The following is a 25,364-nucleotide window of genomic DNA, read 5'->3' on the forward strand; positions in this document are numbered from 1 at the left end:
CTTCTGCAGTGGAACGGGGAATTTAATGCAGTGGCCCTGAGATTCTTGGCCCACAGTCGGTACGTGTAGACTCACGGTGCTTACCAAAAGTTGAATTCCGGTCTTGGCCGCAGAGCTCCTGACACCATGTATCTGGTTTCCACACACATTTATGTTGTTTGCCTTGTATCCAGTTGTCTTTGGTTTGTAACCCTTCATTTAAAAATTGCTTCCAGTTTTATTATTTTGTAAAGGAAATCTTTGGCTTTATTAGATTTTTTACAAGACAGACTGCTAGACACATATTTGTTGTTCAGGATTTTTTCAGCTATCACATAACATGAAGTCAGCTTTCTGAAGCAGTTTATAATCTTTTGGCAGTCTTTTTAAGTGGTTTTTTGCTCCCAGGTGAATACCTCAGAGACTCTTAAACTGTCAAGACTTTACAAGTAAAATAGATAGGAATCTATGTGGTGTTGACTAAAGATTGTTAAAGTTATCTTCTATATACTTAGTATGTATTGTCTCCATAATAATACAGGAATGATCCAATGTTAGCTTAATGACTTCAAATTGAAGTTTGTATCTACAAAAGCTCCTGTTAAAATGCAAACTTGTGAGTAGTAACAATTCCATCAGCACGTAATAATTGTCTGGATCAACTGGTTATTACTCAAGCCCAGATGAAATGTGACAAGCTCTGAAAGGTCATCGAAGGGAAGGCACTAAAGCTTGGTTTGTCTGACATAGGTAAGGGCCAAATGCTAACAATTCTAGGCAGGTAAACCAGTTCTAAAAATTAGTTTTAGCAGGCAGGAGAAAGGCATACCGAGAAAGGAGCTAATACTAGTATATAAAGTTGAGAAAGAAGTAGAAATGAATCTGTCTGCTAATTTGGCTCTACTGGTCTTAGCCTGTTGTTTTAAGAAGTTAGTAAACATTGGAGTTTAAATTTAGTTGCATACTCCAGGAAAGAAAAGGATAAAAACTCATGGTGTTACTCAGTAGGTCATTGAAGTTCTCATTAACTCTAACATGGCCAGTACTAATCCCATAATGCCTTCTCTTGATTTCACAATAGTCATGGTCATACTTACAAAGCATCAGCAGTTGATATTGTCCATATTTTCTTCTTACAGTAACAAAGCACAGACTCAATGAGCAGCATTGAGCACTTGTGTGGACATATTATTCTGGAGGCCTGCTCTTGGCACAGTTTTATAGGAACTTGCTGAAGGGAACTCTGAGCAGATTCTTGCTAGTAGTACCTAGCAGGTACATTTTATTTTCCCATTGAAGATGGTGTGCATTGCATGGACCAGTCTCTCCTGGTTCATCTATGGCTTCAACTTCTCAGAGTCCTCCTCTTCTGTCCAGCTACCAACTGCTAGAGTTTTCCAGTTCACTGCTGGGCTCTTTTATTTTCTGTCTCTATAGCAGTATATACCAAAATGGTACAAGAATGAGACTAGAGAGTATAATAAAAATGCAGATTCAGAGTCCTCACTTCAAACCTGCTGAGTCATAATCTCCCAGGAAATTTTTTTGCACGTTAACATGATAGAAATATTACTCTACACTCTCCATCAGTGATATCATCATTAGCCATAGCTTAAGTACCATTTTATGTTTCACGACTGACAAATTTATCAATATATCTCCACTACAAACCAGTCTTTGAAGCTCTGGTTTTGTATGCTCTCTTGCCTTTTGAAATCTCCTCTTGGATGTCTCATAGGTGTCTTAATCAATGTCCAGAAAAAAATGTTTAATACTCTCTCAAACCTGTTCCTCTCACAGTCTCCCATAGCTCAGCACCTGGGGCCATCTTTCCAGAGTTTGTCCAGAGCGTTATTCATTGATTTCTCTGCCTTACACACAGTTTCTGATCTATCAGCAAGTTCAATTGATTCTGCCCCCAGATGGTGCCATGATTTCATCTACTCTTTTATAGATCTGTCGAGTACCTTCTGTGCAACCCGCCACCCAGACTTCTGTGACTACCGAAATTGGCTTCTAACTGGTCTGCCTACTTTACCTCTAGCTCTCTTCCAACTTGTTGTCTCTTTAGGAACCAGTATCATCTTTTAAAAATGTCATGTATATTCTTTATTCAGACTCTTTAATGACTCCCCACTGGTCTTCATAGTCAACTCAAAGATCTTAATGTGCCTGGTAGTACATGACCAGCCCAGTCTGCCTCATCAGTGTAGCCCACCCCAGCACTTCGCTTCTTGCTACTGGCCTTTCCTGGTTCCCTGAAGGTCCCTTGTCTTGGAACCTTTGTAGGGGTACTGGCCTCTTCCTGAAATGCTGTTCTTCCTGATACTTGGCTCCTTACGTTGCAGATTCCTTCGTTCACTTCAGGTCTAATGTCACCTTTTTAGGGAGCCCTTATCACTCTTATTTCCCTTTAATTCTCCCTCATCCTCAGCACACGGCGTTGTCTTAGTTCATTTTTCCTTTCCTCTATAATACTGAGCATGTTGTGGTTATTTATTTATTCATTTCTCCTCCCGTCATGAGACTGTATTCTCCATGAGAACAAGAACTGTGGCCCTTTACATCACTGCTACACTCGATACCTAGAATAGTGCCTGGTTAATAATAAAAAATCAGTGCATATTTACTAAATTAGTGAAGGTTTAGGTTTTGTTTGTGTTTAATGTAGGGCCAGAAAAATTTGGTTGGGGAATAGAATTTGAGTGAGATTTTTCTTAATTACCGATTTTATGTTAAAAGGGGAAGCCTACAGACTAAAATCTAATGTGGCATTGCCATAATTCAACTCAGTATTATCCCATCAGTCATCTACCTTGCTTTTATATAGTCTATGTGTAAATATTTAATAACATTAACTAGCCAATGCTTACTTTCTTTATTTGTATGATTTACAGTAATATTCCTGTTCTTTATTTGCCTATATAGCAATCCAGACACAGTAACTAATTTTTTTTTCATCTGTGTGGAAACTGAACAAATACAGGCATGATCTTAAATACAGGTAGAAAATGGCCATCTGCCTTCATATGCTGACTTGAAGGAGGTTAAAAAAGCAAAAGTAACTAAAAAGTATTCTTTAACTCTTGATTTTCATGCCTGAATTTTAATCGTTTTGAATATTGTCTTCTCAAAATTATATATATATATATATATATTAGGGATCATTATACTGTTGAAGTTTAACATACATGAGATCTATTGCATCACTTTTGACTAGTGGAACTGGATAGCATTAAAGTAATTTTTTCTTTTCCTGTAGAATGAACTTTAGGAGAAAACTGATTTCTGTATACAGGTATACCTTAAAGATACTGGCGGTTTGGTTCCAGACCATCACAATAAAACAGTGAGCATCACAATAACGGGAGTCACACAATGTTTTTGTTTGTTTCTCAGTGCATATTAAATGTTATGCTTACACTATGTGGTCTATGAAGTGTGTGAGCATTATGTCTAAAATGCCAATATACATAGATTAATCAGAAATACTTTATTGCTAAAAAAATGGTAACCATCCGCTCCAATCCTTCAATTTGTGACAACAAAAAACATGCAGCATCTTCCTTGATTTACCTCATTTTCCTGTACTTCACTTTATTGTTCTTCACAGATTCTGCATTCTTTACAAATCGAGTGTTGTGGCGATCCTGCACTGAGCAAGGCTGTTGGCATTTTTTTTTCAAGCAGCATTTGTTCACTTCATGTCTCTGTGTCACGTTTGGATAATTCTTGTCATATTTCAAGCATTTTCATTATTATTTGTTACTGTGATCAGAGACCTTTGAGGTTACTATTGCAAAAAGATTATAATTTGCTGAAGTCTCAGTTGTTTTAGACATAATGCTATTGCACACTTAACAGACTACAGTGTAGTGTAAACATAACTTTGATATGTGCTGGGAAACCAAAAAAGTCATGTGACTCACTTTATTGTGGTCATCTAGAACCAAACCCGCCATACCTCTAAGATATGCCTGTATGTGATTGCAACTCTTGTGCCTGGAATTATATATTAAGACATGCCTACATGTGCTTATGGGCTTTGGATAAAGAAATGACTCTACTTGGCCTTTTTTCATAAATAATAACATATTTGATATTGGATATCATGTGTCAGTCACTTGTTTTTAATCATAGTACCCATTTGCTTAGTCAACTCTTACATTAATAGCTTTTGTTTTCTTCTTTCTTATCTAACCATTTTCACCTTGTATGCTTGGCTTATTTTTGTTTAGTGGTACAAAAATTGAGTAACATTTGTTGACGTTGGCACACTTTCATGACTACCCCCCACCATGGCCTTTCTCCTTGTTACCTTATCTGACACTCTAGGCTGTATTTTTACTATTCTTGCACAACTGATTCAGGTGAAGCCATAGTTTTTAATCCCCAGTCTACTCTTTTTCTCACAGTAGAAACTGTGGTTATATCTGGGGTATCATGAGCGAGTTAAAAGCTGAGTATCACATCTTGGATTGTGGCCTCTTATGAGTCATTTGCCTTTTGAACAAGGTGTGTCCAGAGTTGGAAAGAAATCATAGCAAGGTCTCCACTGGTGTGCCAACAAGTTTTTCAAAAGGAGTTGCTACACCCAAACCTAAAGCATTTTTTTCAAGAGCTAAGATTAACAGTAATTAATATTTAATATACCCCCACTTATTTGTCATTAAGCTTCCATGAAAACTAACATTTTAGCCATGGGTGTCAATGCTTTTCTTGATCTTTCAAAGGTATGTTTTTCTTAGATTGGTCTTTTCTCCATACAAATCTTTTTATTTTAATATTTACTGTTGTTCCATAAAGAGTAGGCTTCCCTGGTGGCTCAGACAGTAAAGAATCTGCCTGCATTGCAGGAAACCCGGGTTCAATCCCTGGGTCGGGAAGATCCACTAGAGAAGGTAGTGGCAAGCCACTCCAGTATTCTTGCTTAGAAAATTCCATGCACAGAAGAGCCTGCTGGGCTACAGTCCATGGGGCTGCAGAGTCAGACATGTCTGAGCGACTACCACTAAAAGAGTCATCTTGCTCGATAGAGGCTGATGGTCAAGGCGAATTGATGCCAACATCGTGCTCTCTTGATAGGTCTTCCTTGTTCATTACACAGAGAAGTCTTATCCGGGGAGTGAGGAGGAAGAGCTGTGTGCTAAGATCTTGTACAGATCACTGTTTTCAGAGCTAGAATCTCCCTTAAGTTTATATTCTTAAAGCGAGTACTTTATTGTTAAGAGTCTATTTCAGAAGGAGGGAGATTCCTTGACAGGCTTATCTTCCAAGTTATACCGTATAAGAACTGTTAAATTTTATTTTTGCATCATTAGTTCATCTTTTTTTGGTCATGTAAATGTAAGCCAGATTTCTTATACCATTATATGGTTTTCTATGAATGTTTGTGTGTGCAATTTGGTTTGTAAAACCTTTCCATATACTTGTGAAAACCATATCTAATGTATGTATAGTTTAGTGAAATTGTTTTGATTTTTATATGAAGATAATTGTCATAAATCAAGAATATAAGCCTTAACAATAATTATGGGCCCACATGTTTAATAGGAAGCCTATGGGGTGATGATGGAGAACATCTTCCTTTTTTGCACATAAGCAGATTTAATCATTTGAAGGACTTTGCATGCGTGCTCCAAACAGCTAAAAAATCCTTCACTATTCTGGGTGCTTACTCCAGAACCCAGTCTAGTTTATCAGTCTTACAGTTCTCAGAACTGACACATTATCAGTTCTTAACCTCAAGGGAAATAAAAAGAGCCCATTTTTGCTCTTGACTTTATATCTTTATTAGTATGTATAGCCTTTAGCTACTTGAACTGTTGGAAATAAAGATGGGCTTAGGTGTCATGCAGGCTTCCCAGGTTGCTCAGTGGTGAAGAATCCACCTGCAGTGCAGGAGACACGAGTTCTATCCCTGAGTTGGGAAGATCCCCAGAGAAGCAAATGGCAACCCACTCCAGTACTCTTCCTGAAAAATTCCATGGACAGAGGAGCCTGGTGGGCTACAGTCCATGGGGTCATAAAGAGTTAGACACGACTGAGCAACTGAGCACACCGAGGCAAGTGCTTATCTGTCTGTCAGTATAGGTATCGTATAATACAAATCATTTCATTTCGCACCTTGCCTTTTCTCTTTTTTCTGTTGGAATGTATGCAAGCTGCTGTGTAGTCTGGCTTTTGCATCTTACTGGCTGTGCTCTTCTGCCGCATGTGAATGGACGACCAGTTGTTTGTTCCTTCCTCTTTAATCTGCTCCTGGATGACCTCTACCCTTTCACTCTGGCATATCAGGCTTCAGAAACCCATACATAGTGGTTAACAGACTCCAGAACTAGATCACTTGGGTTTGTGGTTCTACCACTCCTAGTTTCGCAGCTGTGGCAGTTCATAAACCTCTGTGTCTCAGTGTACTCATCTGTGAAGTGTGGTATGTTTCCTCTGAGGAAGATGTGTTATGAAGATAATACAGTGAGAACATAGAAAGGACTTAGAACGGTATCTGGCATGTAAGAGTCACTGTACAATTTTAGCCATAACATTTATTAACATGGTCTTTTTACATGCCTTCTGAGGTCTCAGGGTGATACTTTCTCATGAGTAAATAGCTAGAAGGGTAATCTCTGGCCCACAGCACAGAAATATTTTCAGCTTTTTTTTTTCTGAAAATTGTTCTCTAAAGGCATTGTACCTACTTGCACTTCTACCTGCGATGTTTTCTCTCATCTTCACCAACACTTTCAGTCTGATAAGTGACAGAGTATTTCTCTGTTATTTTAACTTGCATTTTCTGATGAAGAGTGAAGTTGCAAATCTTTTCTAATTGACCTTTTTTGGAATTGCCTATTAATATTCTTTGTTCATTCTTTGTTGGAAACAAGGCATATAATACTGGATACAAGCATATAAAATGAAAATATAGGGAAACTCACTTTTTACTTCTATGAAGAAGGAGCAGGAATGGAGTGAATGAATAAGACAAATGTATCTGAACATTTTATTTTTTTAAACAACAAAAATTCAAAGAAAATTTGGAAATTTTTTATGTTAAAGCTGGGTGATGAGTAGCTAGTTATAGTTTGCCTTATTTGTCATTTTCTATATTTTATACATTTTAAAAGAGAAATCAATATGCTTTTTATTATCAAGTCTGGTCATGATGTGCTTGTGATTCAGACCTCTTTTTGATTGGACATATGTTTGTACTTTTCTTACTTTTTTGTGGGAGTCATTGGTTTTCTTAGCATCTCAAGAGTAGTTAGCCATAGATGTGTGTACAGGAGTAGTCATACCCTGTTGTGTAACACAAATTGAAAGATACTATCTTAAAATAGCCTTTATATAAAATCAATTTCATATAGATAAAAAGGACAATTAAGTGGTTTGTTGTTATTTAGTTACTACGTCATGTCCAACTCTTTTGTGACCCCATGGACTATAGTCCAGCAGGCTCCTCTGTGCATGGGATTTTTCAGAATACTGGAATGTGTTGACATTTCTTTTTCCAGGGAATCTTCCTGACCCAGGGATTGAACCCGGGTCTCCTGCATTGCTGGCAGATTCTTTACCACTGAGTCACCTGGGAAGCCCCAATTAAGTCTTACCAATAGTCTAAATATCATTGATTAAGAAACTTAGTGTGTACATGTTACTGGAAGCTAACCAATTACAGTAAAACCTTAGTTATAAAAGTATAAAATTAAAATGATAACCATTCACTTTATTTAAAAATATGGAAAATATATTTGGAAAGTAATGGGATCAGATAAGGGACAATCTTTAACTTCTTGACAATAGAGGATAATTGTGATGTGATTAAATAATAAAATATTATATAGAATATTCTGTTTTAAATGGTTTATTGAATATGAGTTACCAAAATTAACTGTATCAGTTATTATACTTGGATATCATATAAAAGTTCTGTTGCTCTTAGTTTTAGAATGACTTCCATTTTAAACAACATCATTAAACAGATTAAATGTTATTGCTGATATAAGGAAGTAAATCACATAAACCCACCTAGTCTCATTGTCTGTTTAGCATGTTTCAAGGCTCTTGAAACTCACACTCAGCTCACAAAATCTACTTTAGCAGGATCTGTATGCCTAATATACATGAGCTGATTATCTAAGTCTTACAACTTCTTGAATAATACTTTTTAAAAGCACATATTTATTTAACAGTTTATTATCAGCCATTTAAAATCACAATGTATATTTCCTTTGAATACCCATTATATTTCAAGAACTTTTTGTAAATCTGGTATATTTCATGTCTTTGTGTTGGTTAAACCTACAACATGTTGTGAAAGAATCTGATTCTATTAGTTGTAGTTTTATTTAGAAGGATTAATAATAAATATTGAATTAGAAAAGTTAACTAAATTTTTTTTTAAATTTTACCCAAGCCCTATTATGGCTCACACGGTAAAGAGTCTGTCTGCAATGAGGTAGACCCGGGTTCAATCCCTGGGTTTGGAAGATCCCCTGAAGAAGGGAATGGCAACCTACTCCAGTATTCTTGCCTGGAAAATCCTGTGGCTGGAAGAGCCTGGTGGGCTACAGTCCATAGGGTCACAAAAAGTCAGACACGACTGAGCGGCTAACACAAACCGTAGCAAAAAGTCATTTATTTTGAAAATTGTTATTGGGTTGTTCATACTTTTCAATGTTTTTCCTGTATTTTAGATGTAGATAGTTTTAAAATTCCTTAGTAGTGTAGCTTTGAAAATTGGTATGGGGAGAAATAAAGAAGAGGATTTGAGTGTAAAAATAAACTCCACTTAGAAATTTAGCATACTCTTAAAAAGATCACCTAAAGCTAAATTATAGTATAGTTAAACTCTAATAAAGATTCAAAATATTAATACATGTTCTCACATATTAACAGTAATAGAGGATGTGATTCAAAATAGGCCCCCAAATGCAAACAATGAAACAAAATTGAGCACAGCATCCAAAAACCGGGCAGTGATGTCATTTTGCCCCGCCCTGTAGCTCATGCAGTTCCCAAGGAAGAAGCAGTGCATTCCTAAGGCTTCAGTTTTGCAGAGGTTTTCATCTCTCTCAGTCCTCCTTACGCTCCCAGTTCTGTATTCCATTTCACTCTTCTTTTCATACTCTTGTTTGGGTTCCTCGTCATTGCCGCTACTGATCACTTCATAAACCCGCTACTGATCAGGAACACCTGCACAACTTGATGTAATTCACCTGCACCTCAAAACAGAGCAGCATCTAAAATGAGTAAGCAAAACAGCTTTCCTTTGCTTAGTAACTTGAAGACCCACTTATTGGGGGCGGGGGGTAAGAGTAGAAGAGAGACTGTTTTTGTTGGCTAACTGACAAAACTGAGTAGCCGAATACATTTTGACTGTTCTATTCCCAGAACAGTTCTCTATTTCATCACTATTTATGCCTTTTTAAGAGTGCAGCAGTCACAGTCTACAAGGCAGCTCGGTTTCTCAGACTGCAGCAGGTTCCCTGAGTGTTGGCATCGATGCACCAAGCCTAGCATGTGGCAGAGATAGGGCACCAAGTATCTACTCCAAGAATGAGTGTGGCACCTAATTCATTCTTTACCTTGACTTTCTTCAAGGTAAATTTTGATTCAATGACAGTATTAAGGAACACTGTCTTATTTTTTAAATTTGATCCTGAAGATGCTTTTATTAAATCAGTTTTAATAATTCATTTAGTTCAGTTCAGTCACTCAGTCATGTCCAACTCTTTGCAACCCCATGGACCGCAGCACGCCAGGCTTCCCTGTCCATCACCAACTCCCGGAGCTTACTCAAACTCATGTCCATCAAGTCGGTGATGCCATCCAATCATCTCATCCTCTGTCATCCCCTTTTCCTCCTGCCCTTAATCTTTCCCAGCATCAGGGTCTTTTCAAATGAGTCAGCTCTTTGCATCAGGTGGCCAAAGTATTGGAGTTTCAGCTTCAACATCAGTCCTTCCAATGAATATTCAGGACTGATCTCGTTTAGGATGGACTGGTTGGATCTCCTTGCAGTCCAAGGGACTCTCCAGACTCTTCTCCAATACCACAGTTCAAAAGCATCCATTCTTTGGTGCTCAGCTATCTTTATAGTCCAACTCTCACATCCTAACATGACTACTGGGAAAATCACAGCTTTGACTATATGGACTTTTGTTGGCAAAGTAATGTCTCTGCTTTTTAATATACTGTCTAGGTTGATCATAACTTTTCTTCCAAGGAGCAAGCGTCTTTTAATTTTATGGCTGCAATCACCATCTGCAGTGATTTTGGAGCCCCAAAAATAGTTTCTCACTGTTTCTATTGTTTCCCTATCTATTTGTCATGAAGTGATGGGACCAGATGCCATCATCTTAGTTTTCTGAATGTTGAGTTTTAAGCCAACTTTTCTCTCTCCTCTTTCATTTTCGTCAAGAAGTGCTTTAGTTTTTCTTCACTTTTTCTGCTGTAAGGGTGGTGTTATCTGCATATCTGAGGTTATTGATATTTCCCCCAGCAATCTTGATTCCAGCTTGTGCTTTATTCAGCCTGGCATTTCACATGATGTACTTGCATATAAGTTAAATAAGCAGGAGCCTTGACATACTCCTTTACTGAATCATTCATTACATTCATGAATATTTGTTGAGTTTCTAATAAGGGCCAAGCAACCACATTCACTGTGGTAAACAAAAAAGAGTAAGGCCTCTACTTCTTGAGTGTATATATCTTGGCATTTGAGACAGACACAAAGAGGTGGATAAACACACTTTACATACTGGTAAGTGTTAGGGTGAAAATCTGCTGGAGGGATGTAGAGTCAGAGAAGGTATCCCTGGAGAGGTGACATGTGAACTGAGAAAAAAATGCAAAGATTGGGGCAAGAACCTTCTTGGAAGGGAAAACAGCAAGTGCAAAGAAAGGCCTGGAAACTAGAACAAGGCTGGCAAAGTTCAGCAATAGAAATGACAGTGTGGCCCTTGCCTAGTGAACAAGATGGGAAATCTTAGAAAATGTCATCGGGGAAGGCAATGGCACCCCACTCCAGTACTTTTGCCTAGAAAATCCCATGGACGGAGAAGGCTGGAGGGCTGCAGTCCATGGGGTCGCTAGAGTTAGACACGACTGAGCGACTTCACTTTCACTTTTCACTTTCATGCATTGGAGAAGGAAATGGCAACCCCACTCCAGTGTTCTTGCCTGGAGAATCCCAGGGACGGGGGAGCCTGGTGGGCTGCCGTCTCTGGGGTCGCACAGAGTCGGACACGACTGAAGCGACTTAGCAGCAGCAGCAGCAGCAGCAGCAAATGTCATCGGGGTGGGCGGGGCCTTGGTAGAACATATCTTTCTTTTTTAATTTTTTAGTTTGTTTTGGGGTATAGCTGATTAACAATGTTGTAGTAGTTTCAGGTGAACAGAGAAGGGACTCAGCCATCCATACACATGTGTCCATTCTCCCCCTAACTCCACTCCCATCCAGGCTGCCATGTAACATTGAGCAGAGTTCCCTGTGCTGTGCAAAAGGTCCTTGTCTGTTACCCACTGTAAATAGACAGTGTGTACATGTGCATCCCAAATTCCCTAACTATTCCTTCCCCTGTCCCTCCCTCCAGCGACCGTTAGCTCATTCTCTAAGTCTGTGAGTCTTTCTGTTTTGTAAGTAAGTTCATCTGTGTCGTTCCCTTCTAGAGTCCACATATGGAGCATGTCTTAAAACTTAGCATTTCTTTTTTCTTCAGTTCAATAAACACGTAGACGGCCTCTTTTCCAGCAAACTTTAGGTTAGAGGACTAGCTTTTAAATGTCGTTATTTTGGCTATTTATAGTTGAGATAATTTTTGTTTTGCCAGTGTCTCCAATTTGGGAGATGTCCTATGACATGGAGTGAGCATGTAGCCAAGATCTGTACAGACCGTTGTGAGCAAGCAGGAGGGACATATCAAAAAGAAGGATAGTATTTGCATTTTGCTTTAATCAAACAGTCATTTATCTCTTCATTTTGTGCACAGAGTTGTTTCATCTATAGACTTGTGCCATTCATTAGAATGAGGTGTGCTCTGATCTGTCAAGGCTCAGGCATGCCTGTAGAGTTGCAGAAAACTCCTTGAAACCCAACCTCTGACACAGTTGACTATCAAATGATCAAGCTAAGTGAACTTTACTGTAGCTGAAGATATAAATTGTCAGACCATACACTTTTTTAAAACTGTCATCAGTTAGTTTAAATGCAGTCTATCCTCAGTTTCTTTCTGAGATATATCAGAGTCTACAGAAAGAACTTTATCTCTCATTTACTTGAACTTGTGAATTTACCTGAAGTGATCAAATTTAAAAACAAATTCATTATTGCAGTGAATTACTTGTTACTCATTGCATATGCATCGGGGTTTATTCTTCAGAACTGAGCAGAAAACAGTTTGTATTGTAGCGAAAGTATCTAGCAGTTGATAACCATTCAGTGTGTCTAGTCCTTGGTTGCTGTATTTTATTCTTACGGTCTCAATGTACATGTATTAGAAGTAAAACTAGCATTATAAAATGCATTTTCCATGTGAATGAAAAAGTAAGCACTATGATTTCTCAAGGAAAAAATACTATTAAAAAATAGCCTTGTGCTGAGCTCCTTTTTACTGCACCAGCATAGAGCTGAGTTAAACGCCCAAGAGGGGGATCCCCTTGGTCCACCCGCAGCTCATCATGGTGCCATCTTGTTGGCAAGGACACCAGCGTAGGGATAGACAGTGAAGTACCTAAGTGCTGAAGCTCCTTTGCAAAGACAAAATAATGAGTAACACTTTCTGTTCACAGAGAACAGAAGGGTCTCTGATGACTTTAATCAGTATTCTTGGGCCAAGAAGTAGGGATCCAGCAACAGTCACCTTTTTGGGGTCCTCGGTGGTCATTCCATTGCCTTAAGTGCTTGATATATTTTAATTTAGCTTCTGTTTCAGATTGGTCGTGGAAATTCATTTTTAAAGCTTGATAAACAGACAAGTTCCAAGGCTTAGTTGGCTTAGTCGGTCTTGAGTCATTAGAGTATTTTCACTTTCATAGCAAATGTCATCAATAGGATTTATTATACTGAAGTACTTTCCTCCTCAATAAAATGTAGGTTAGCGTTTTCAATGTGCCTGATTTTCAGGCATGCTTGAATAAATTTAAATGCTGGTAACTGGTGGAAAGTAACTGAATCAGAGCAACTGGGGATGGTGGTGTCACTGATTCTTGGAAATCATTTATGGTTACAGATTAGAATGGACTCTGCCGCTGCCTGTCTCTGTTATGCAAACATCAAGTCCAAGAATCACATGATATTGAAAAAAATTACTGAGCTTGTGCAAAACATTTTTTTTAACTCTTTCTTTAAATAGTTTCATGATCATACTCTGTTTTCAAAGTCCATGAAACAGTTGAACTTCCTGGCTGCTGGGTTTTAACCAAAATATCTCAGATGGCGCACTCACTGGCTTCATTCACCTGCAGTGGAGGAAGACGCACGGCTCTGTTGGGTCATCACACTGCCCAGTCCTGCAGGACAGTGTATCTCACCTCCAGTCTACTTGGGGGACAGTTCACTCCACATACCTCTCTGTGTTTATGTTCGGTATGCTACCTGACCCTTAATAGGTAAAACATCCCTTACCTGGCCAAAAACAACAAAGTTGGAAAAAAACTTGGCTGAATCAGAAACTGGTTATTAATCTGCCTTTTCCTGTTTCCCGGGGTCCGACTTCAGGCCACGATGCTTCCTCCCTGGCCGTGACCTCAGCTCCCATCTAGCATATGAATTTGGACTTGCCCTCTCTGCCTTGGAGAAGGAAATGGCAGCCCACTCCAGTATTCTTGCCTGGAGAATCCCAGGAACAGAGGAGCCTGGTGGGCTACAGTCCATGGTGTCACAAAGAGTCGGACACGACTGAGTGACTAACACACTCTCTCCCTCATTTCACTCTCTCCTTTTGTACCCTGCCACTAATCTTTATACTCCAGATTACTTTTGGATTTTCTTTCTTTGAACGGACTTTCAGGTTTCCCCTGGCCTGATGTGCCTCTCCACCCCACCTGCTGATCTCTCACTCTTCATTCTTCCAACTTCTCCCCCACCATTGCCCCATCTTTTCCACCTCTGAACAGTCTGAAATCAAGTGTGAGCTTCCTCCATCTCAATCTTATAGAATTTTGGCCAGCTAACCTTCCCCCACCATCTAGGGCACCTCACCCTCCTGTCTTCTGTCCACCAGGGGTGACACCCATTGCCACTGGTTCTCTAGGAGAAGGAGTTCTTACTATGGATTTGTCCTAATGGATCCCCCTGCTTTCCTTTCTATGATTCACCTCGTCCTTGCACTTTTTCTCACCATAACTTTCATGTTGGATGCACAATAAGCATACACACATCCTTCTTTCATTTACTATTTTAGTAAGTTTTACCACCTAGCGCTCACTTTAGATCACTCTACTTATTTTGTTCGATCTTGTTAACTAATGATAAACAGAATGGAATAGATTTTACTAGCAGAAAGTCATGCTTTAGAAATGTCTATTAGATAGGCTTGTTTCCATTTACAGAGGGATTTTGTGGTTCTCTTAGTCTACATTCAGACTGCTGTTATTCTTTTCTTTGATCTGGAATTGTGCTTCTCAGACTTTAGAGTGAATATGGATTTGTATACAGAACAAGTAAGCAAATATGTGTCTTGTATTTAATGGGCAAAATCACCCTCAAAAAATCCCTTAAGCTTTGGCCCTTTAGAGAGTTATGTATTTTTGTTTTTTAGCTTAAATCATTTGCCAACATTTAAAGAGCAGGACACTTATTAAAAATCCAGATTTTCAGTGTCAAAAAAATTTTTAAATCTGGCAATACCATTGTTTTGCATTTCTCTGTGGCAGCTGTTTTTGGCACCAAGGAAGAGCTGCCCCTTGACATGGGGATGTACTCACTGCTTTGACACAATTCCCATCCTGCGGGCTTCACTCACTCACATTAGCTGCTGGGCCTTATAGTATAGAGGGGTTAATTTCTCCTTCAACAAATTCCCCCACCATAAACTACCTTTTTCCTCAGGAGATGCAGTAATATCAAGTTTTCAGAATCCATTCATTTTGTTATTATGGCATTAGATGTTCTGCCAATCAGGAACTCTAATAGCTCCCATTCAGGGTTCTCTCTGGCCAGTAGGTACAAGTAGAAAAGGTGTCTGTCAGTTGGTTTCATGAGGGCTTCCCAGGTGGCTCAGTGGTAAAGGATCTTCCTGGCAGAAAGTGAAGAGGAACTAAAAAGCCTCTTGATGAAAGTGAAAGAGGAGAGTGAAAAAGTTGGCTTAAAGCTCAACATTCAGAAAACAAAGATCATGGCATCCGGTCCCATCACTTCATGGGAAATAGATGGGGAAACAGTGGACACAGTGTCAGACTTTATTTTTGGGGGCTCCAAAATCACTGCAGATGGTGACTGCAGCCATGAAATTAAAAGACGCTTACTCCTTGGAAGGAAAGTTATGACCAACCTAGATAGCATATTGAAAAGCAGAGACGTTACTTTGCCAACAAAGGTTCGTCTAGTCAAGGCTATGGTTTTTCCTGTGGTCATGTATGGATATGAGAGTTGGACTGTGAAGAAGGCTGAGCACCGAAGAATTGATGCTTTTGAACTGTGGTGTTGGACAAGACTCTTGAGAGTCCCTTGGACTGCAAGGAGATCCAACCAGTCCATTCTGAAGGAGATCGGCCCTGGGATTTCTTTGGAAGGAATGATGCTAAAGCTGAAACTCCAGTACTTTGGCCACCTCATGTGAAGAGTTGACTCATTGGAAAAGACTCTGATGCTGGGAGGGATTGGGGGGCAAGAGGAGAAGGGGACGACAGGATGAGATGGCTGGATGGCATCACTGACTCAATGGACGTGAGTCTGAGTGAACTCTGGGAGTTGGTGATGGACAGGGAGGCCTGGCGTGCTGCGATTCATGGGGTCGCAAAGAGTAGGACACGACTGAGCGACTGATCTGATCTGATCTGATCTGCCAATGGAAGAGACACAGGAATCGTGGGTTTGAACCCTGAGTGAGGAAGATCCCCTGGTGGAAGAAATGGCAACCCACTGCAGTGTTCTTGCCTGGAAAATCCCTTGGACAGAGGAGCCTGGTGGGCCACAGTCCATGTGGGTCGCAAAAGAGTCCCATATGACTTGGCAACTGAGCACACAGTTGGTTCCAGAGTGGTTTAAATAGGACAACAGCACAGTCCTGAGTCCTTTTCACAGGTTACTTGGTAAGTATTCATAAATGTGGGATATTTCAAAGCAGTTGGGTTCATCTTAGTCCTGACCTCACCTGTTCAGGAAGGTGCATTTTTCAAAGATTGTGACCAGCTTCAGGCCAGTGGAAGAAGTGAATACAATCCAGTATTCATCTGAACCAAAACTCAGAAAGTCAGCTGCCTTTCATGTGATATAACATGCCCAGCCCCACATCATTGCCTTCAAACCATTGCATGCCCGTGGGGATGAATGTGAACCTATTTGATTTTTGTTCAGACTACTTATACCCTTACCAATCTCTCATTGTAGTTGCTATGCATGTTAGCAGTTCATCTTATTTATACTTAGATGTTTAGGATGCAAATAATTTTTTAAAAGTTATTGTTTAAACTCCTTTGCTTACTCCCAAAGATAATTTAATCTATAAAATGGCTGTGATATATAAATACATATATATACATATATATTAAGATTATAAAACCAATTTTTCAATGACAAAGTATAGAACTGAACACTGTAGTATTTAATTGGTGTTGAGTTGAGGTCAGTGTCATCCTTATTAGAAATATGTTCTCTTCCAGCAATATAATGGGTTAAATGAGATTCCGTGGTCTATTGGGGAAACCTCACCATCTCCTATCATGGTTTCTATGGAGAAGTGCATTCTGTAATAAGCATGTTCAAAAGGCTACAGAGATGCTGGGAAACTCTTTAAATTGGATAGTTGCTTTACAGAATTATGTTGTTTTCTGTCAAACATCAAGATGAATCAGCCATTGGTGTACTTATGTTCCCTCCCTCTTGAACCTCCCTCCCATCTCCCTGCCCGTCCACCCCTCTAGGTTGATACAGAGCCACTGTTTGAGTTCCCTGAGACATACAGCAAATTCCCATTGGCTAGCTATTTTACATATGGTAATGTAAGTTTCCATGTTACTCTCTCCATACATCTCACCCTCTCCACCCCTCTCCCCATGTCCATAAGTCTATTCTCTATGTCTGTTTTCCCATTGCTGCCCTGCAGATAAATTCATCAGCACCATTGTTCTAGATTCCATACATTCAGCCGCAACCCCTGGGCAAGGTGGTTAAGTGTGTGTGACTTTGGATCTTTGGGATTAAGGATTAAGGTCTTTTGGGGTCTTTGGGATTAAGACTAGAACCGTAGCACCTCCACTTATCCCAGCTCCACATGGTATGTGTGGCACATTTTGGTGCCTGTATTTCCTCTCTCTTCCTGTCTCTCTTTTCTTACCATTTCTCTCCTGTTTGCTCTCACACATGCAGTGTTGGTGAACATCTCCCATGCTTCAAAGGAATGTATTCGCCCATAGCCATAGGTTATTTCTGTGTGTCTTTCTACTTACTGTTCTTATCTTAAAGACAAATTTGAAAATGCCTTATTGTACTGCTTTATTTATTCGGTAATCAGGCAAATCACCGCTATTGTTATTTCCAAATGTAAATTTCTGCAATTAAGTTCAACAGCAAATTCTTCTAGCTGAGATGGGACACATGATTAAATACTGTCTGTACATGGTCAGGGTTTAGTGTTCATGAAACATTAGTTAACTGAGATTTTGAATTGAATACTGGGAGGAAGTCTAGGATGGCTTGGCTGGAGAAAGCAGGGCAGAGAATGGAAGAGGATGACTTTTTAAGGGAGAAGTAGGGTCCAGATAGTGTAAGGTCCAGTTGCTTATGTGTGATGCCAAGTCAGTATAAAGTTTTGACTGCTGAGTGGAGGATTGTTGTTGTTCAGTCGCTCAGGCATGTCTGACTGTTTGCAACCCCATGGACTGCAGCACGCCAGGCTTCCCTGTCCTTCCTTCACAATCTCCCAGAGCTTGCTCAAACTCATTTCCATTGAGTCAGTGATGCCATCCAACCATCTCTTCCTCTATAGTCCCCTTCTCCTCCTGCCTTCAAGCTTTTCCAGGCTCAGGGTCTTTTTAAATGAGTTGGCTCTTTGCATCAGGTGGCCAAAGTATTGGAGCTTCAGCTTCAGCATCAGTCCTTCCAATGAATATTCAGGATTGATTTCCTTTAGGATTGAGAGGTTTGATCTCCTTGTAGTCCAAGGGACTCTCAAGAGTCTTCTCCAACACCCCAGTTCAAAAGCATCAGTTATTCGGTGATCAGCCTTATTTATGGTGCAGCTCTCACATGTATACATGACTACTGGAAAAACCATAGCTTTGACTAAACCATAGCTTTGACTATATGGACCTTTGTTGGCAAAGTAATATCTCTACTTTTTAATATGCTATCTAGGTTTATCATAGATTTTCTTCCAAGGAGCAAGCCTCTTTTAACATCATGGCTGCAATCACCATCTGCAGTGACTTTGGAGTCCAAGAAAATAAAGTCTGTTACTGTTCCCATTGTTTCTCCATCTATTTGCCACGAAGTGATTGGACCAGGTGCCATGATCTTAATTTTTCATGGACGATAGACTGTGGTGAACAGTGGCTCGTGGCGAACAGTGAAGACAAAGAGAAGAGTTAAGCATTTGCAGGTGTCCAGGTGAAAGATAGTGATGGCTTGAACTAAGGGATCCATGGCAGGGAGAAGAGGTTTAAGATTTACACTATACTTTGAAGGTGAAACCAATAGAATTTCCTACTGGATGAGATGTTATGGGTAAGAGGAAACAGAGAGTCCGGGGAAACCCCTGGTTTGAGTCATCTAATCGTCATGATTATTTTTCTTCAGCACACCAGTTATCCAAGCTATTTCTTCCTAGGAGAGATCAACTCTGAGCCGTACTCCATGAGTCAGTTGCTTCCCATCACTTCTGCCACCACCCTCCCCTGGAAGCTTACCAATTGTACCTATTCTGTGAACTTTGTAACAGATTTTGAAATCCTTTCTCTTTCATCAAACTCTTCCAACTGACCAAAGACCAGACTATTTCCACATAGTTTATTCAGTTGGGAGGAAGAATGTCCATCACTTTCCTGTCCTCAACCTGGTGATGTATGTTGCCTCCTTGCTGCAGTGCATACTACCTGTAACTGCGAAATGCTTGTGCCTCGTTTTCTGTTCAGATACTTGCTCTGCAAGTTTAAGTCCATGTTGCAACATATGTACATTTGTCTGAAGTGCCTATCTTTGGTTTTTAATACCTTGATGGCACTTCCTACCTTATACTTGTGCAATTCAATTTTAAATATACGTTTTAAAAATATACTATTTGACTCCGTCATAGTAGCACTGTTTCATTAAGAATTTTAATCACACTTTTCCAGTAGTCAGGCTCCTTCCCCCCAACTGTGTTAAAGTGGTGATACACCTGGGTTTTAAGGCAGCACTGTGCCTTCAGGTTTGAAGGACTCCTCTCTTCACCACACAGAGTTTACCATGCTCTCCATTATGCCAGTGTCTTACCTTTCCCAATCTACAAGTTCACCACTAATTTCCCAATCCTGGAAAGCTACTTTTGTGTTAGAAACTGTTTGGAAAGGGATGGAAAAATATCTTGTTTTATTAAGAAAAAAAATGACACCTTGTTTAAGTCATAAATCTAGATTTTTTTTAATTGAGTTGACTTTAATAATATGTTTTTATGAACAGTGTTTAGCAAAGGCAATTAATTTCCTTTGAGAATCATCATGAACTTTCAAAAACCAAGATTGATTTATTTGCTTTTGTCTAAGATTAACCAAGTTAAGAATGGAAAAATCCTATTAGGTCATAAAAGGCTGTTCCCTTCCCCACTGCAGGGTGATGCTGGACAGCATAATTCCTAATCTTTGTTCTTTTTAATAACATTCTTCCTGTATCCATTTGAAAGTCATTACCCCCAAATATTTCCACAAAATTATAATTTTGTGCACGATTTCAGGTGGAGATAAACTCCTTATGTTTGTTTTATAATATACTGCAAAGTTTAAAAAAAAAATACTGAGTAATGTTTATCTCTTTCAAATGGAACAATTGTATTAGCTTTCTACAAGTTAGATAATAGCAGTATTTCCTTTTACTTGAGTAGCTTTCACTATCATTTTGGAAGAGTGATATTTTGTTTGGAACATGCTACGGACTGGATCATTCATCATATATGCTTTATAAAGAAATTAGAATATACCCTAAACTGAGAGGCAAATAGGTCAGGATTTTTTTGTGTGTCTTTTTGGTTTCTATTTTTTAATATAAAACGGGCAGAATGGTAGACATGAATAACTCAAGTAGTAATTTGTATTACTCTGTATATATGAATGTGTAAATAAATTATATATATTTTTATATGTATATAAATTACTCTCTATATATCTCCATCTGTAGAGATGCTCATACAGACCTCCCAGACCTCTCAGCAGGTGACCTGTGCTGTCATTCATGATTCCTAGATGATAGTTCAGGTAGGATTTAAGTTTTTGAAGTTAAGATGCATCTAGAAAATGCGACTAGGAAATAGTCTGTTAATTGTTAATTAGCAAATTATTAGGCATGTCATTATTAATACACAAAGCGGTGTCATTGTGGACATTTCTCTTTCAGTCTAATGGTGTGTGTGTTTTAAATTATTCTCAAAGATAGTTTGGAAGTCATCTGGCTTTAAAAAAAAATTAGCTAACTCAGAAACAAAAGAATTAGTCTGAATGTTATATATCACTTTCAATTCTCATACTAATAATTATCTTAGTAATTAAATAACCACTTAATAGTTAATTTTTTTTAAATAGTTAATTTTTTTCACCAACCCAGATGAAATCTTCTTATTTACTACTTTAAACTTGGCAATGGCTCCTCCGTCAGTGCTTCCCAGATGAAGCCTAAACTCCTTACCATCATGTGAGCTTCCGTCTCACCTTCCATCCCCTCTCTTCCTAACATACCCTCCTGCCCCACACCCATGCTCTGGTGGTCTCATAGCTTTGCTCCTGTAGACCAGGCTACCACCTGCAACTTCTCTCCTGTCTTTGCCTAGTGAGCTCCTACTCATTTTTCATCCCTAATGTCAAATGGCTGGACAGCCTTTCTGGGTTTGATTAGGTGGGCTTATTTTGCATTCTCTAGTCTTTTCTACGGAGAAGGCAATGGCACCTCACTCCAGTACTCTTGCCTGGAAAATCCCATGGATGGAGGAGCCTGGTGGGCCGCAGTCCATGGGGTCACTAAGAGTTGGACAAGACTCAGTGACTTCGCTTTCACTTTTCACTTTCTTGCATTGGAGAAGGCAATGGCAACCCACTCCAGTGTTCTTGCCTGGAGAATCTCCGGGATGGGGGAGCCTCGTGGGCTGCTGTCTATGGAGTCGCACAGAAGCGGACACGACTGAAGCGACTTAGCAGTAGTAGCAGCAGTCTTTTGTAAGGTTGAGATGATGCTTCATTCATTTTGATATTCCTCTTTTCACCTAGCATATATCCTAGTGTCTTTATGCTATTGAGTAGCAGGGGTATTGTAAGTATTTGTGAAATTTGTCAAATTAATAAGTGAATGTATGGTGACCTCTTCCTGGATGGATAATAGTCAGTGCTTTAATGACTAGTGGCCAATATTTCCTATTCTGTTTTCATATTTCACATAAGTGAAGAAATCTATTATATTTTGGTGAAGAAGCCTCTTTTATTTGCTAACCTTTACTTTGAATTTACTGGTAAAATTTTGTGATAATTATCTCCAGTAAATTAGGTGAATTACCAATCTGATATATATGCTAAATAGTGTGTGCATGCCTGTCTCTGCAGTTGTCTGGGTTAAGAATCACATCACAATATTCTAAGAACTCTCAGAAACATTTAAGAAGCATTGACTACCAGAAGTCAAACTGTACCGTGAATACATAGCTCACCAGGTCTTCGGAATCTCGTTAGGCACACTGACACATGAAATTTAAAAAATGCAAAGCTTTACGTAGTTGTTTCATAATGCTCAGAGGATGATATAATTGCTGTAGGAATTCATAGAGTGGTGTTGGGATAGTTAAGGAAGGACTAAGGGAGCAGTAAGATTTGTGTGTGATTTTAAGGATGCATAGGATGAGAGCATCATAGGAGAGGTGCAGGCTGGAGAATATTCCCTTGATCTCTCCTCCTTATTCCACCATTTCCTCCAGATACTCAGATTTGCACAGGGTCACACTAGCCAAGTTCTGGGAAAGGATCCAGTAGGAAACGTGTAAGAAACTTCCTGGCCAATTCCAAAATTGCTTCAGTATCAAATTGCTTTGTTGCTTGGGTCTCGCATCTGTTTCCTTGTCCTTTCAGCAACCCCCGTGCTAGTTAAAGTGGGTCTCCTGGTTCCTGACTCCGCGACCTTTTGACCATTCTTGAAGCGTTGCCATTGTGCCTCGGGGTTCTCGTCTGTCTGCTTGGTTACTTTTCTACCTTTAGACTCTGAGCTCCGGTGACCCGTGTGTTCTCATTTCTGCCTGGCCGAGGTTTCCGACTTGCTCTTCTCCCTCGGACCCTGGGCTTGTTTATATCGTTAGCTTACCCTCTATCTAATCACTCGCTTACTATCTGTCTGTTGATAGTTGCTGACCTGCTGCATAGGCTACGTTTCCAACCAGAGACTGTTGTAGTCTCAGTTTTCTGCCCAGTTTCTTTTTCTATCGTAACAACCAGCTTGCTTGCCACAAAAGGTTCATTTGTGGGAATACTGAAAAAATATTTGTGGAAATTTTAAAAGAAAAAGGTTAAAGTTGCGCTGTGAAGGAATTTTCAAGACAGGTTGAATTGTATACTTCTGTGTCAGTGGTCTTCAAAATGGAGTGTTCTTACCTCAAAAATATACAGGATGATCCATTGGGGTGTGGAAAGATATTATTACCATATTTAGTTCAGTGCATGTTTATCCTTAAAATTTTTTAATGACTATAATTACTTAAAATACAAAATAAGTATAAAATGAAAATATTTAAAATAAATAATTTAAAAAGTGGGCAGAGGCTTCCCTGGTGGCCCAGCAGTAAAGAATCCACTTGCCAGTGTAGAAGACATAGGTTTGATCCCTGGGTCAGGAAGAAGGAAATGACAACCCACTCCAGTATTCTCGCTGAGAATATACCATGGACAGAGAAGCTTGGCAAGCTACTATCCACGAGGCTGCAAAAGAGTCGGACATGAGTTAGCAACTAAACAACAGCAACAAATCAAAAATACAAATATTTCAATCATAGAGTAGTCCAGGCTTCTCTGTATGCTAGATAATCAGGCATCACATGTGAAAACAGGTTTCTGGAGGGAGGAATCGAAATGCAGCAACCCAGAAGGGTTGCCAGTATGGACCTTATGTGTTTATTCACTTTCAGCTTTTTGGGGGATATTGCAGTTTATGTGTGCATAGATTTACAAATTGTGTTTCTAGCTTTAACCAAAATAGCACTCACAAAAGGATCAAGAGCCTTAAAAAGATTCTTGCCAAGAACCTGCAGACTGAAGCTACTACTCATGACGCGATCATATGTTGAAGCTGATACTTCTAATACCAATCCTCCCTGAGCTGCATTTAGAGCAAAAGTCAGTGGTATTTTAGTCAGGTATCACAGAAACCCCATCAATGAAAGTAGATAATTTCCAAGTGGACTATAGAGAAGTACATACACACCAATATCCTGGAAGAAGAACTTCATCCTAAGTGTATATTCTACTTTGAGAAAGTAAGCACTGTGAGTGTGGTGTGTGCTACAGTCTTTGTGGCCCTGTGGACTCTAGCCCATCAGGCTCCTCTGTCCATAGGATTCTCTTCTTTTTTGGCTTTCCTTCCAATTTAGGTCACCATAGAGCATTGAGTAGGGTTCCTAGGGAAGGATTGTTAATAGAGGACTGTAGCATCTTAAACAAATGGATTGTTAATAGGGAACTATAACATCTTAAACAAATTTGATAATGGTTTTGCCAAGCAAAGTAATTATAGCTGTAAAATCCGTACGGCTCTATTTTTAAGTGAGGTTCTTCAGGAAAAGGGGTTAAGTAGCATGATGAGAATTCTATTTTTAACGTAAGTCCGTTCTTTCATGTATTGACAACATGACCCTTTCAGACAGACAACTCAGCATTTACTTTTTGAACTCTTTCGTATTCTGTAAACATTAGGAAGGATCAGTTTGCCTCTTGATCCAGCAATTCTCTTCCAGGCTTTATGTGCTGAATCTCTGATCAGTTACCTTTGTTTATTCAAAATCTCTTAAAAGGGATGATTTGGATCTGTTCTTGTAATATTTCCATAGAAACTAAAAAATTAATCTATAATGTTGTTTTACATACTGGCTTCCCTAGAAGGAGAATAAAGTTTATTTTAGCTTGTGAGAATTTTTATTAATATAAAACATATAAATCACACAAAAGTTGACCTTGAAACTTCTCATTTGTTATATTAGTGGTTTTAATGTTATTCCAGCTGAATTTCAATAAATATTAAGTATTAAATATCTAATATTCCCTCCACTTATTAATGGGTTTTTTTTGGGGAGGGGTGGGGTGGGGAGGGCTTCTGCCTTCTTAGCTTTCTGGATCTCTAAAAGAAGATACAGTTTTTGAATCTGAAACAGTATCATGGACTTTTTTCTGCTTATGCTCTTAGGAAGTTAATTAAAATGGGAACTGTTTCAGGTCCCACAAAAAAGCATCTTCCCATAGCTCAGGTTGAGGGCACACTACACATAAGAGAATGATTGCACAGTCTCCTGTGGAAGTAGCCCCATAGTGATCAGAGCTCTGAGTCTGCAGTGCAGCTCCCTGGATTTATGTCTTGGCTCGGCCAATTCTGAGCTTTTTGCTGTGAGCAGCTGACTTAATGAGCCAATATCAGGAAGTTAGTAGAAGAACAAAATGCAAAATAATAATAATAATAGTAGTAGTAGTATATAAATGCCTTCACAAGATGCCTGACACGTGGTAAGTACTTCTTAAGTAAAAGCTGTTATTATTGTCGTTATGATTGTGGAGAGGACGGACCCTTGTTGAAAGGGGAGTTTAAGGAACTATATACTTTTATTTCCCAAAAAGACCAGTGATGTGACTTCCCAGGTGGCTCAGTAGTAAAGAATCTACCTGTAATGCCAGAGATACAGGCTTGATTACTGGGTCAGGAAGATTCCACGGAGAAGGAGGTGACAACTCACTCCAGTATTCTTGCCTGGGAAATCCCATGGACAGAGGAGGCTGGCAGGCTACAGTCCATGGGATCACAG

General features: G+C 39.3%; 1 protein-coding gene across 1 annotated transcript in view; it reads left to right on the top strand.

Moving 5' to 3' along the window:
- The window catches only part of ADGRV1 (adhesion G protein-coupled receptor V1), a 543,203-nt gene that overhangs the window by 280,874 nt on the left and 236,965 nt on the right, over window positions 1–25,364 (top strand). The window lies entirely within an intron of this gene.

Source organism: Bos indicus, chromosome 7 (genome assembly GCF_029378745.1).
Source record: "Bos indicus isolate NIAB-ARS_2022 breed Sahiwal x Tharparkar chromosome 7, NIAB-ARS_B.indTharparkar_mat_pri_1.0, whole genome shotgun sequence".
NCBI lineage: Eukaryota > Metazoa > Chordata > Mammalia > Artiodactyla > Bovidae > Bos > Bos indicus.